Below are 15,560 nucleotides of genomic sequence, written 5' to 3' on the forward strand. Positions count from 1 at the left end.
GTGAAAAGAAGCACTACCTTTAGATGGAGATTGAATGAAATGATATTTAAAAATAAAAGCATTGTGGAAGACACTAAAAAGAAATTGAGAGAATTCTCTGAATTGAATTTGGATAAGGGAACAAATATTCGAACAGTTTGGGATGCAAGCAAGGCATATATGAGAGGTTATTTTATACAACAAAATACGTAATTGAAAAAGAAAAGAGAAGAAAAAGTACAAAATATTTTAAAACAGATAAAAGAGAAAGAAGAATTCTTAAAGAAAAAACCAGGAAAGTTAAGTGTTCTCCAACAGATTAAAATACTCCAACAACAACTATCGATGTTAACAGTTCAGGATATGCAAAAAAAAATTAAACTTTGTAAAACAAAGAAATTTTGAATTTGCTAATAAACCAGGAAGATGGTTGGCCTATAAACTTAGAAAGAAAAAAAAAATTGTGAAAATAAGGGAATATGGATTAGAATTACCAATAAGGTGGCAATTCAGAAAGTCTTTCATCAGTATTACTTGAATCTGTATAAAATACATGATATCTCCCCAGAATTAATGGATAAATATATTCATAAACAAAACTTACCAAAAAATACTAAGGAACAAAAACAAATGATGAATGGCCCAATAACAGCAAATGAAATGATGGAAGCAATAAAAAAAATTAAATTGGGAAAAACTCCGGGACCAGATGGACTATCAGGATTATATTATAAGAAGTGTGAAGAACTTTCACAACCATTGAAAAATATGACGAACAGTATCTTAGAAAAGGGGGAGATAGCGGAAACATGGAAAACAGCATATATAACATTAATACCTAAAGAGTGACAGGATTTGACCTCGATAAAAAACTATAGAACAATCTAATTGATAAATAATGATTATATGATATTTACAACAATTTTGGCAGAAAGGCTTAAGAAAGTATTGCAAGAGTTTGTACACGAGGATCAAAGTGGTTTCCTACCTAGGAGACAGATGACAGATAATGTAAGAACAGTCTTGAATGTGGTGGAATACCTGGAAAAACACCCAGAAAAACAGGCATCTCTGATCTTTTTAGATGCAGAGAAAGCATTTGATAATCTCAACTGGAAATTTTTAATTAAGACTTTAGAGAGCTTTGGCTATTGGGCGGTATAGAAATAAATAAATAAATAAAATTAGAAGAACTGGACTTTGGAGAAAACTTTATAAAATCGGTGAAATCGGTTCAAAAGGCTCAAATAATTATAAATGGGGATTTGACTAAACCTTGTGAGATACAAAGAGGAACAAGACAAGGTTGCCCATTGTCACCGCTACTGTTTATATTGCTTTTAGAATTATTGAACAGAGATATAAGACAAGATGATTGAATTATAGGAATAAAGATTAAAAAGGAGAAATATAAACTGAGGGCTTTTGCAGATGACTGTTCATGTTGGAAGAACCTCTAAAAGGAATTGAAATTTTAATGAAAAAACTAAAAGAATTTGAAGCAGTGGCAGGGTTCAAAGTTAATAAACAGAAAACAAAAATCTTAACAAAGAATATGAATGTTCAAGAAAAAGTTGATTTTCTTGGACAAGACAGGCTTCCAAATTGAAAAGAAAGTAAAATATTTGGGAATCCTTCTAACAAATATGAATTGTAACATAGTTATTTTGAAAAAGCATAAAGTGTGGAATGAAATTAAACAAGACCTATTAAAATGGGAAAAATTACAGCTATCATTTTTGGGAAGAATTACAACAATTAAAATGAATGTACTACCTAGAATGTTATTTCTGTTTCAAATGATACCCATTATTACATCGGATTTACCTTTTAAGCAGTGGCAGAGAGACATAATGAAGTTTATATGGCAAGCAAAAAAACCAAGAGTTAAAATAAAAATAAAAGAAAGAGGTGGTTTGGGATTACCAGACTTGAAAACCTATTTCTCTGCCTGCTGCTTGGTGTGGATGAAAGAATGGGTGACGTTGAAAAATAGAAGACTTTTAGAATTAGAAGGACATGATTTGAGATATGGATGCCATGATTATTTGTGGTATGATAAAACAAAAGTGAATGTCGATTTTAATAACCATTACATAAGACGGGCTATATTAAGAATTTGGAATAAATATAAATTAAGGTTTTATCAAAAAATACCACATTGGATATCCTCACAAGAAGTAATGCATAGAAGAGAATTTGAAAGCATGCATAAATGGTTAAGATATAATGATTTATTAGAATCGTCACAATAAATTAAAATTAAGGGAAAATTTATTGGGAGAAGGTCATGTCTGTCAATGGTTTTCATATTTGCAAATTAAGGAAAGGTTCAAAATAGATAAGAAAAATGGAGGATTTGAACAAATAGAATCTGAGTTTGAATCAGCGTTGTGTACAAATGATGAACATGTTATTGCTAAACTATATAAAATTAATGTTAAGGTATGAGACAGAGGATGAACAAGTAAAAGATTGAATGATAAAATGGGCACAGAATGTTGGTCATAATATATTAATGGAAGAATGGGAAACTATGTGGGGAAAAGATCTAAAAGTTACCTTATGTACAAATCTTAGAGAATTTCTATAAGATGATGTATAGATGGTATGTGTCACCATATAAACTGTCTAAAATGTATAAGGGTGTTTCTGGAAAATGATGGAAATGTGAAGACCAAGATGGAATGTTTTATCATCTATGGTGGACTTGTAAAAAAGCTAAAACATTTTGGAAACGAATACAGTCTCTAGTTCAAAGAATATTAAAGACTACTATAGAATTAAAGCCAGAGACTTTTTTACTGGGACTAATGGACAAACACGTAAAAGAGAAGGGGGGAACCCTCTTTCTCTACATGACAACGGCTGCAAGGTTACTGTATGCACAAAAGTGGAAGAATGAAACCATACCAACGGTGTGAGCGAGTGGATCATGAAAATGATGGAGCTGGCAGAGATGGCAAAACTTACTATTATAATTAAAGAAGGATCAACAACTAAATTTATGTTAGATTGGAAACCTTTTATAAAATTTGTACAAGAAATAGAGAAAAATGATATCTGTGTATGTGGATTTTGAACTTTGAGATGGTTCTCTTTTAGTTGTAAAAATTAGGAGAGAAATGAGATAATGTCTGTGAACTCAATGTATGATATACAACTAAGAAAAGCAGCAGAGAACAATAATAAGCATGCGTTGTGTAAGGGGAACCGAAGGATGTTGTTGTTGTTGTTGTTGAGTCGTTCAGTCGTGTCTGTCTCTTCGTGACCCCATGGACCATAGCACGCCAGGCCTTCCTGTCCTGCGCTCTCTCCCGGAGCATGCTCAAGTTCATATTCATTGCATCGGTGATGCTATCCAGCCATCTCATCCTCTGCCGTCCCCTTCTCCTTTTGCCTTCAGTCTTTCCCAGCATCAGGGTCTTTTCTAGAGAGTTTTCTCTTCGCATTAGGTGGCCAAAATATTTCAGCTTCAGCTTCAGTATCTGTCCTTCCAATGAGCACTCAGGGTTGATTTCCTTTAGGATTGACTGATTTGACCTCCTTGCAGTCCAGGGGACTCGTAAGAGTCTTCTCCAGCACCACAGTTCGAAAGCATCAATTCTTCAGCGCTCAGCCTTCCTTATAGTCCAGCTCTCACAGCCATACATTACTACTGGGAAAACCATAGCTTTGATTAGACGGACCTTTGTCGGCAAGGTGATGTCTCTGCTTCTTACTATGCTGTCTAGGTTTGCCATAGCTTTCCTCCCAAGGAGCAAGCATCTTTTAATTTCATGGCTACAGTCACCGTCTGCAGTGATCTTGGAGCCCAAGAAAATAAAATCTGTCACTGCTTCCATTTCTTCCCCTTCTATATGCCAGGAAGTGATGGGGCCAGATGCCATGATCTTCATTTTTTTAATGTTGAGTTTCAGACCAGCTTTTGCACTCTCCTCTTTCACCCTCCACAAGAGGCTCTTTAGATCCTCTTCGCTTTCTGTCATTAGGGTGGTATCGTCTGCGTATCTGAGGTTGTTGATAATTCTTCTGGCAATCTTAATTCCGACCTGTGATTCATCCAACCCAGCGTTTCTCATGATGTACTCTGCTGTAAGTTCTCATGATGTACTCATTCTCATGATGTACTCTGCTTACATGATGTAAGTTAAATAAGCAGGGCGACAATATGCAGCCTCCTTTCCCAATTTTGAACCAATCGGTTGTTCCATGTCTGGTTCTTACTGTTGCTTCTTGACCCTCGTACAGGTTTCTCAGGAGACAGGTAAGGTGGTCTGGTACTCGCATCACTTTAAGAATTTGCCAGTTTGTTGTGATCCACACAATCAAAGGCTTTAGCATAGTCAATGAAGCAGAAATAGGCATTTTTCTGGAATTCTCTTGCTTTCTCCATGATGCAGCAAATGTTGGCGATTTGATCTCTAGTTCCTCTGCCTCTTTGAAACCCAGCTTGTACTTCTGGTAGTTCTCAGTTCACGTACTGCTGAAGCCTAGCTTGTAGGATTTTGAGCATCACCTTGCTGGCATGTGAAATGAGCGCAATTGTGCGGTAGTTTGAACACTCTTTGGCATTGCCCTTCTTTGGAATTGGAATGTAAACTGACCTTTTCCAGTCTTGTGGCCACTGTTGAGTGTTCCAAATTTGTTGGCATATTGAGTGCAGCACTTTAACAGCATCATCTTTTAGGATTTTAAATAGCTCAGCTGGAATACTGTCATGCAGGCATTTGGGGTGGGTTAGGGTATTTTAAAAAAAAATTATGGTAAAATTTTATTGTTTTAAATTGTTTTATGGTGGGTTGTACATCGCCCAGAGTGGCTGGGTGACCAGTCAGATGGGCGATTAATAAATTTAATAAATAAATAAATAAATAAAAATCTCCGCTAGCTTTGTTGTTAGTAATGCTTCCTAAGGCCCCCTTGACTTCACTCTCGAGGATGTCCAGCTCAAGTTCAGTGACCGCAGTATCATGGCTATCAGGGACATTCAGATCTTTCCTGTATAGTTCTTCTGTGTATTCTTGCCACCTCTTCTTAATCTCATCTGCTTCTGTTAGGCCCCTGCCTTCTTTGTCCTTTATCATGCCCGTCTTTGCACAAAACGTTCCCTTGAGATCTCCGATTTTCTTGAAGAGATCTCTTTGTTGTTGTTCAGTTGTTCAGTCGTGTCCGACTCTTCGTGACCCCATGGACCATAGCATGCCAGGCCTTCCTGTCCTGCACTCTCTCCCGGAGCGTGCTCAAGTCCATATTCATTGCATCAGTGATGCTATCTAGCCTTCTCATCCTCTGCTGTCCCCTTCTCTTTTGCCCTCAGTCTTTCCCAGCATCAGGGTCTTTTCCAGAGAGTTTTCTCTTCGCATTAGATGGCCAAAATATTTGAGCTTCAGCTTCAGTATATGTCCTTCCAATGAGCAGTCAGGGTTGATTTCCTTTAGGATTGACTGATTTGACCTCCTTGCAGTCCAGAAGAGATCTCTAGTCTTTCCCATTCTGTTGTTTTCCTCGATTTCTTTGTATTGTTCATTTAAGAAAGCCTTCTTGTCTCTCCTTGCTATTCTCTGGAACTCTGCATTCAGTTGGATGTATCTTCCCCCTTCTTCCTTGCTTTTCGCTTCCCTTTTTTCCTCAGCTACTTGTAAAGCCTCCTCAGGCAGCCACTTTGCTTTCTTGCATTTCTTTTTCTTTGGGATGAATTTAGTTGCTGCCTCCTGAACAATGTTACGGACCTCCGTCCATAGTTCCTCAGGCACTCTGTCTATCAGGTCTAATCCCTTAAATCTATTCCTCACCTCCACTGTATATTCATCAGGGATATGATTTAGGTCATACCTGAATGGTTTAGTGGTTTTCCCTACGTTCTTCAATTTAAGCCGAAATTTTGCAACAAGAAGCTCATGATCTGAGCCACAGTCAGCTCCAGGTCTTGTTTTGACTGACTGTATAGAGCTTCTCCATCTTTGGCTGCAAAGGACATAATCAATCTGATTTCGATATTGACCATCTGGTGATGTCCATGTGTAGAGGACATCTCTTGTGCTGTTGGAAAAGAGTGTTTGCTATGATCAGCGTGTTCTCTTGGCAAAGCTCTATTAGCCTTTGTCCTGCTTCATTTTGTACACCAAGGGCATGCTTGCCTGTTATCCTGGTGATTTCCTGACTTCCTACTTTAGCATTCCAATGCCCTATGATGAAGAGGACATCTTTTTTTGGTGTTAGTTTTAGAAGGTGTTGTAGGTCTTCACAGAACCGATCAACCTCAGAATTACTGTGATGTTGAATGGTTTGCCTTGGATTCGTACTGAGATCATTCTATCGTTTTTGAGATTGTACCCCAGTACTGCTTTTCCCACCCTTTTGTTGACGATGAGTGCTACTAAGGGATTTCTTCTAAGGGATTCTTGCCCACAGTAGTAGATATGATGGTCACCTGAATTAAATTCGCCCATGCTTGTCCATTTTAGTTTGCTGATTCCCAAGATGTCAATGTTGTTCAATCTTGCCATCTCACGTTTGACCACCTCCAGCTTACCTTGATTCATTGATCTGACATTCCAGGTTCCGAAACAATATTGTTCATTACAGCATTGGACTTCCTTTTCACCACCAGACACATCCACAGCTGAGTGTCCTTTCGGCTTTGGCCCAGCCGCTTCACTCTTTCTGGCGCTACCTGGAAATACCCTCTGCTCTTCCCCAGTAGTATATTGGACACCTTCCGACCTGAGGGGCTCATCTTCCGGCGTCATATCTTTTAGCCCTGTGATACGTTCCATGGGGTTTTCCTGGCAAGAATCCTGGAGCGGGTTGCCATTTCCTTCTCCAGTGGACCACATTTTGTCAGAACTCTCTGCCATGACCTGTCCGTCTTGGGTGGCCCTGCACGGCATAGCTTATGGCTTCACTGAGTTACGCAAGCCCCTTCGCCACAACAAGGCAGTGATCCATGAAGGGGGGAACCGAAGGTAGATACCTTATAATCTTAGATGCATTTTAGTGTATCCCTGTGTGTGTTGTTGTAATGATGTGTATTGTGTGTCTATGTTGTTTCCCCCTAGTGCTAGATTATGGCTCACGTGGTGGAAGAGACGCTCTGTGTGAGCATGCCCAATGATGGATAAAAGTCCTGTGGAGACATAATGCTGAGGAGTTGCAAGGATCCTTCCAGAAGGGGCAAGTTAAGATTTCAGTAACGGTATTTTGAGAGAGAGGGAGGGGGAGAGGGGGGGAGAGGGAGGGAGGGAAGGCTCACTGTCTGTATTTGGGCCACAGCCCAACCCTCTCACCTCTCATCAGCATCATATGGCCGCCTCAGTGCGGAGCGGTGTTCCTGCTCATAGCGCAGCTGTTCTTGCTGCCGCCGCAGCTCTTCCCGCTCCCGCTGGATGTGCTCCTGCTCCCACCTCCTCTCTTGCTCAATGTGCAACCGCTCCCACTCCAGCTGTTCCCATTCCAGCTGCTCCCACTCCAGCCGTTGCCTTTGGAAGTGGAGCCGCTCCCGCTCCCGCTGGAGCCTCTGCCTCACATCCCATTCTTGGGCAGCCTGGATGCGCTGCTCCCTTAAAAACTGCTCCCGTTCCCTGTGTTCAAAGGAGATCCAGCTTTTCAGGAGAACAAGTCAACCAAGCAACCTTGTTGCTGCAAGGAGAGGGAGCCCTTCAGTGTTGCAAGGCAGGTGGGATCCAGTGCTCCTGCTGCGGCTGCCTTGCTGGAGCTCTGCCTCCACCTGGGGGACTTCTACTCTGCCTCCTTGCAGACCCAGGTCCAGCCAAGCACCACCCCACTCCCAGCTGCAACACCTGTGGGAGCGCCAGGCCCCAGTGGGGGCGGGACCACGGCCAGCGGGTGTCACTGCCAAAGGGGGTGACACCAAAGGGGGTGACCCCTTTGGGGGAGGGCCTGTCCCCCTGCTTGAAAGGAGGGAAGGGGACTGTTTGCCTCAGTGTGGCCTGCAGGACTGCCTGCACTTGAGATGTGTCTTTAAAGAAGGGGGGAGGTGTTGGGAGCCAGGGACCGGCCATTACAGTTCTACAGGGCAGAGGGAGATACGGAGGGGGGAGACAGTCACACTCTAAAGGCAGAGTGTGTGACAATAGGGTGCTGACTGTCCCTAAACTGTCCCCCAGTTCAAATAACCTGGATGGCCCTGGCAACAGACCCCCTGGGTTGAAACTGCTGCTGCTGAATGCCAGGTCGGTGAATGGTAAAACGGCTATCCAGGGCTTGATCCTGGATGAGCGCACTGACCTGGCTTGTACTACAGAGACCTGGCTTGGCGAAGCTGGGGGGCTTAACCTCTCTCAGCTCTGCCCTCCAGGGCTCTCTGTCCAGCAGCAGGCAGGGCCTGGGGGGCGGGGGCGTGGAGTGGCAGTGGTCTGTCGGGATTCGATCCCCCTCACCAGGTGCCCTATCCCGCAGTCTGCTGGGTTCGAGTGTGTGTATTTGAAGGTGGGTGCCCGGGACAGAATAGGGATTCTGTTGGTGTACCGCCCACCCCGCTGCTCAACAGTCTCCCTTCCTGAGCTAGCCAGGGTAGCCTCGGGGCTGGTGTTGGAGACCCCTCGGCTTGTTGTGCTGGGGGATTCCAACATCCATGCTGAGGCTGGCCTGTTGGGACTTCATGTCCACCATGACAACTGTGGGTCTGTCCCTGAAGGTACCTGGCCCCACCCATGCTGCTGGGCACACTCTGGACCTCGTTTTCTGTGCTGGATGGGGTGACGGTGATCTGAGAGTGGAGGAACTCTCTATAGTTCCTTTGTCATGGACAGATCACTACCTGGTGGGGTTTAGACTTGCTGGCACTCGGGACCTCTGCAGGGGTGGAGGGCTGATTAAGATGGTCCGCCCCAGGAGGCTGATGGATCCGGATGGTTTCCTGACGGCTCTTGGGGATTTTCCTGTTGCCTCGGCAGGCGATTCTGTCGAAGCCCTGGCCGATCTCTGGAACGGAGAAATGACCAGGGCCGTGGACACAATCGCTCCTGAGCGTCCTCTCTCACGAAGTGGAGCCGCACCAGCACCCTGGTTTCCTAGGGAGCTGGCGGCGATGAAACGAGTGAGAAGACGACTGGAGCGACCTTGGCAGAAAACTCGGAGTGAATCCGATCGAACACGGGCTAGAGCCTATTTGAAGGCCTACTCTGTGGCAATACGGGCAGCAAAGAATTGTTTTTTTCTGCCACTATTGCTTCTGCAAAGAGCCGTCCAGCGGAGCTGTTTCGAGTGGTTAGGGGTCTTTTACACACTAGCCTGCAAGAGGATAATTTAAACCGCTCGACAGCCCGCTGTGAACAATTTGCTCAGCACTTTGCAGACAAAGTCGCTCGGATCCACTCTGACTTGGACGCTATAGCTGATACAGACCCAGTGGACGTAACTGTGGCCTCTGCTTGTCCAGTGTTGTTGGATACTTTTCACTTTGTACAGCCTGAGGATGCAGACAGGATCCTGGGAGAGGTGAGAGCCGCCACGTGTGTTCTAGATCCTTGCCCTTCCTGGCTCATAAAAGCCGCCAGAGGTGGACTGGCCGAGTGGGTAAGGGGAGTGGCTAATGCCTCCCTTGGTCAAGGCAGAGTTCCAGCCTGCCTGAAGGAGGCAGTGGCGAGACCTCTGCTACAGGGAGGATACCACTCCCCATAGGGCTGGCTACAGGGAGCAAACCACTCCCCTGCTAGAACAGCTTCACGGGCTCCCGGTCTGTTTCCGGGCACAATTCGAAGTGCTGGTCATGTCCTATAAAGCCCTATACGGCTCGGGTCCAGGTTATCTGAAGGACCGTATTCCCCCCTATGAGCCTACTTGTGCCCTGAGATCTTCAGAGGAAGCCCTTCTCGCAGTCCCACCACCCTCACAGGCTCACCTGGGGGGAACGCGGGAGAGGGCCTTCTCGGGGGCTGCCCCAAGGCTCTGGAACTCCTTCCCAGGGAGGCGAGAGTGGCACCCTCCTTGGTATGTTTCTGTAGGAAGGCAAAACCCTTTTCGTTCCGGCAGGCCTTTGGGGATAGCTAGTCTGGACCTGTGAGAACATGATGGATGGATACTATTTTTGTTGTGGTGGTTGTCTTTTAATCTTTGGGTATTTTTACAATTTTAATATTGATGATTTAATTATATTTTTTAACTTTGGTACACTTGTATTTCTATTTCTATTTATAGGTTTTAATTGTATAAGTTTTAACATTGTAAAGCTGCCTTGAGTCCCAGTACTGGGAAAAAGGCGGGATATGAATAAATATAATAATAATAACCAGCCCGACCAGCAAGACGGGGGGGTGGGGATGAAGCTTAATGAGCATTTCAATTTGTTTTCATGCACAATCAACTGGATTGTATCAGGGACATGTCTACTTTGTAGTCTGTTCGGAAGCTGCAACTTGTGCAAAATGTGGCAGCCAGATTAATAACTGGGACCAGAAGGTCAGAGCACATAACACCAATTCTGTCCCACTTCCATGGGCTGCCTGTATGTCCAAGCCCAATTCAAGGTGCTGGTTTTAACCTATAAAGCCTTAAATGGCTTGGGACTGCAATACCTGATAGAGCACCTCTCCCAACCTGATCCTACCCCCAGACTCTACAATCAACACCTGAGGCCTTCCTCTGAGTCCCAATTCCAAGAGAGGCTCAAAAGGTAGCAACAAGGGAGAGGGCCTTCTCAGTGGTGGACCCCCAATTTTTTGAACAATCTCCCCACTGAGGCCCATCTGGTGCCAACACTGCCAACTTTTCAGCACCAGGTTAAAACTGTCCCCTACTCCCAGGCATTTAATGGCATATGATGGGGGATTTCTGTCAGCTGTCTTTAACACATCTAGTATTTTATTGAAACTGTTTTTAGCTGTTTAAATTGTTCTGAATATTGAAATGTTATGCTGTATTTTATTATCTTTTATCTGTGGTTTGGGATTTTGTGAATTGTTGTGAACCACCCAGACAGCTTCGACTATTAGGCGGTATAGACATAAAATTAATAATAATACCCTTGTAATATAAAATGACACCATGCCCCATGTAATCCAAATTCTGCAGCCCATACAAATTATGAAAATGAGCAAATCTGCACTATCATTTCTTTTATTTATTATCCCCCCCCTTTTTTTTTTTTTTACTATTTTGCCTTTTAGTCTTTTTATTGTGCATTCATCACACAAGTGAAAGTTCATTAAGACACAATAAATCAGGAAAATAATAATATTCAGGAGTACAAACACAGCTTGATAAAAAGTAGCAGGATGGGAAAAGAGATAAAAACCAAGCAACCGACATCATGATATAACCAAACAATAATAATGGTTTAGATCCACATTGTTCTTAGCCTATTGAAAGTTAAAGAATAGCATCTAAGCTATTTCCAAAGTTAGAGCAGGGGGCTCTTAGCTAAATGATTCATTATTCCAGTACACGATCATATTCACCAGACATACGAAGTAGTATGGATGGCGGAGAATTTCCCAACCAACTTCGGGAGGCCAAGCGCCGATGCATTCGGCCCCCCGAAGTTGGTTGGGAAATTCTCCGCCGGCCCCCCCCCCCCCCCCCCCAGGATGGGACTTACCTTCGGCGAATGTCCCTCTTGGCGGTGGGTCCCGGCGGCGGTTTGGCGGCGTTTCGTCACGGGCGGGGGCGGCGGCCGGTCTCCTGACTGGCTGCCGCCGCCGCCATTGCAAAAAAACAAACAAACCTAAAGTAAAAAAAACAACAACACCCGTGATAGGCTACGTAACGATTTACGTAGCCTATCACAGCTAGATTTCCAAAGTCAGCCGTGATAGGCTACGTAAATCGTCACGTAGCCTATCACGGGTGACTTTGAAAAAAAAAAAAGCGCCTACGCAAATGGCAGCACCCATGGGGCGCCACCATTTGCGTTCCTTATTTTGGCACGTCTAGTCTACGTAAAGATTTACGCAGACTACAGCTAAAATAAGGGCACACTATTTGCGTTGCCCTTATTTTCGCCGTAGTCTACGTAAATCTTTACGTAGACTAGACGTGCCAAAATAAGGAACGCAAATGGCGGCGCCCCATGGGCGCCGCCATTTGCGTACGCGCTTTTTTTTTTCCTTCTAAAGTCACCCGTGATAGGCTACGTGACGATTTACGTAGCCTATCACGATTTACGTAGCCTATCACGACTTTGGAAATCTAGCCGTGATAGGCTACGTAAATCGTCACGTAGCCTATCACGGGGTCTTTTTTTTTTTACTTTTTGTTTCGCGACCGGGGAGACGGGGCGCTTCTCCCCCCCCTGGCCTGAATTTCGGCCAGGCGAGGCGCCTCCCCCGCCGGCCTGAATTTCGGCCGGGCGAGGCGGGACGCCTCCCCCCCCTCGCCTGAATTTCGGGGGGAAAAGCGAAGCGCCTCCCCCCCACCGCGAAGCCAAGCTGTGAAAAGGTAAGTGACTTTCGTACATCCCTACGAAGTAGGCTGTTTATTTATTTCATTTTTATACCGCCCAATAGCCAAAGTTCTCTGGGCAGTTCACGAAATTAAACCACAAAAGGACAACAGAAAATACAATATAAAATATAATAGATTAAAACTACAGAATAAAAATACAACCAGAGTAAAACCTAGCAGCAGTGCAGATATTTAGAGGCAATTATTGAAACGGCTCACAGATTTAAATTAAAGGGGGATATGAAGTCATCTTGAGATCCCACCAGGATGTTTATGGGACTAAAGAAATCTCAAACTCAGTCATTCACTTCATCACATACAGTGCAACCCTATTCATGCTCACTCAGAAGAAGCTCAGTGCTGTATCTGGCTGGAGCTTACTCTGTGCATGACAATCAGGGCGGAATAAATGAGGTGGCTGTTAAAAAAAACATTCCAGTTCCACCCCAAGAGCGCAAGATAGCTCTTCAGTTCCTTTCTGACTCTAGCTGAAGACTTGATTCGATATGCTAATAATGCAGCATAAGGATTTTTCTTGGGCCTTGCAATTTACATTTGAGTACAATATGGGGAGGGGGTTAAAGCTAATAGGCAACGGGGCAAGTAGGGAAGTAAGATCCACTGTATTAAAAGCATGCTAGATGCTGATGCTGATGCTGATAAGAGATGTTTTGATACCCTTCCAACCTTATCAACTGTGTCTTCCTTATAAGGAAACTGGGTAAAAAGTAAGAGGTCATAGAGAAGATGACGTTGTGGTTTGGGATTCCCCTGTTTGGAAATAAAGGGACGAAAAAAGGAACCGTTGACCACATAAAAGGAGAACTTCAACCTGTTTCGCAGTAAACAAGAGGTAGGAGGGAATATTTGGGAAGTGTGTCATGAGATGGGACGTATAGGATGACATGGACCAATAGTTGTAAAGATTTTGGAATATGTATTAGAGGGAAGGGCACCGACTTTGCGCGGGTATATAACGGGGTACACGGAAGAGATCTGGGTCTTCTTTCTTTACTCTGGGCCAAGCCTGCTACACTGTGGTCTATGTTACAGGCCATGGTTGAAGCCAGGGTTCAGACTGGGAGAGAGACCCTTTACTCTTCATGGTAAAGTAGCGCTTTGTGAGTATGTCTTATCTTTGCTTTGTTGCTGCGTGGAAGGTTTGTGTGCTTGTTAAACTTTTCTTTATCTTTCTTTAATAAATGCATTTAGCTTATGTCATTGTTTTAATCCTTATTTATAGAATTTAAGTAAATCTGGGTGAATGTGAACACTCTGGTCTCAGTCCCCAAAGGAACCTCGCCTACCACATCCGGGCCAAACTCAGGCTGTTTAAAGTAGGTGTGCCTAGGTACCCAATACCAGGGACCCTGTCATTATAGCCTCCAGTTTTTCCCTTACAGCAGCCTTCCCCAACCTGGTGCCCTCCTGATGTGCTCAACTACAACTCCTATCATCCCGACCCAGCTGGCCCAGGAAGCTGGGAGTTGTAGTCCAGCACTTTGGGAGGGCGCCGGGTTGGGGAAGAGCTGTGCTACTGGATACATGGGTGCCCCGTTTGCAAGGAGTTTCGAGCAACAGCTGCTTTTCATACTATCTTCAAGAGGAATCGAAGGTGATCATTTTCACAGTGTAGGTGGCCAAACCAGCAGCCCACAGGACAGACTGGTGACCCTGAAACAGTTTTATCACCACCACCCTGGGGACCTACCAAATTTTAAAATCACTGTAGTAAAGTATTTGCCCACAGCTTCTGTCATGGGGAGGGAGGAAAAGGGAGAAAGGGAGTTTTTCAAGCTCTAAGAGGTAGTTAGCCCACTCCCAGACATGACATCTCTCTTTGACTGTACCCTCGTAGCAACATGGCACCTGTGGAGCTACGCTCAAGGTTATGCCCTGTGTCACCACGCCACCTCCCACAGGTCTGTGGATACAAGCACATCTCCTGAAATGACACCCATGTCCCCTCAGAAGAAATGCAACAGGCCAACAGAAGGCCTTTTTTTGTCATTTTAACATCTGCTTCCATTCAGAACACTGGTGGTACACCAGGTGCAGGCAGAAGGTCAACGGGATCCACTGATGGATCTTTGGGTGCTTTGTAATAGATCAGGAAGGGTTTTCCACTTGCATTTGTTTTACACGATAGCTACAATTAAATCCTAAGCATATTTAATCTTTGTGGACCTCCCAGAGAGCTTCGGCCATGGGGCAATATAGAACTGTAATTAATAATAACAACAACAACTAGAAATACCCACTGTGTTCTTTGGGGCTTACTCCAAAGTAAGTCTGTACAGCACGGCTGGCTGGGGGATGCTGGGAGTTGCAATCCAACTCCCCCAGCCAGCAGAGTGGTGTGAAAGTCACAGTACCACCTGAAATACCACCCCTGGTATTAACACCAGTCAGGAACACTGTCCCTGAACCACCAATGTGGAGCTCAATAACTCACAGCCTCAGGCCCCATGCAGTTCCTAAGGACTAAAGACTGCCCCCTACACAATTTCCAATCCAGAGACGTGGAGGGAGAAGCAGCTGCAATGCTGGGCCTTGCCTGAGGATAGCTGTGAAGGTTGAGGTTCATATCTGCACCAATCCCTTTTTAAAAAGGTTCTCCAGCAAAACAAGTTACTGACCAGGCCGGGTGGAATCCCTACAGTTAGTACATTTGTAATTTCCCCAATTTACTTTGGGTATTAAGGGAACAATTCCACATGCTGGTGTTAACCTTAACCCTAAACCATTTGGGTTAAGCACTAAACAGTTTGGGGCCAGGTTACCTTATGGTCCACCTTCAGCTGTATGATTCCAACCATATGCTAAGATGTGCTTCAGACGTCCTGCTTGTGTGCCACCTGATAAGATACAGGGCCCTCTCATTGGTGGTCCCACAGTTCTGGTACGCTTGGCCTTTAAGAGGTCCTTGAAAATGTGCATCTTTACTGCTACCTTTCCTTAATGAGTGTAAATGGCTTGTTCAATTCAAAGTAGTTTTTCTCGCTGTAACTGAACACCTACCTGATGCATCTTGTGTCATTCATTCTGTGTTCATTGCTTTGTGAGGGCCTGGCCCTAAAACACAGCTTATAAATTCTTTGAACGACAACATCAACAGCCAAAACAACAAAAACCCCTACTGCCCTATCTAGAGAACTGAGGGAGGGGGCAGAAAA

General features: G+C 44.4%; 1 pseudogene across 1 annotated transcript in view; it reads right to left on the reverse strand.

Annotated features, from left to right (window-relative positions):
- The window catches only part of LOC146334074 (scaffold attachment factor B2-like), a 38,298-nt pseudogene that overhangs the window by 9,889 nt on the left and 12,849 nt on the right, over nt 1–15,560 (reverse strand). The window contains exon 9 of the transcript XR_014786410.1: nt 7,269–7,562. The product of XR_014786410.1 is annotated as a scaffold attachment factor B2-like (transcript). The remainder of the gene's footprint in view (nt 1–7,268; nt 7,563–15,560) is intronic.

The sequence above is a fragment of the Heloderma suspectum genome, chromosome W (genome assembly GCF_057233095.1).
Source record: "Heloderma suspectum isolate Gila_16-S chromosome W, 16-S_ref, whole genome shotgun sequence".
NCBI classification, from domain to species: domain Eukaryota; kingdom Metazoa; phylum Chordata; class Lepidosauria; order Squamata; family Helodermatidae; genus Heloderma; species Heloderma suspectum.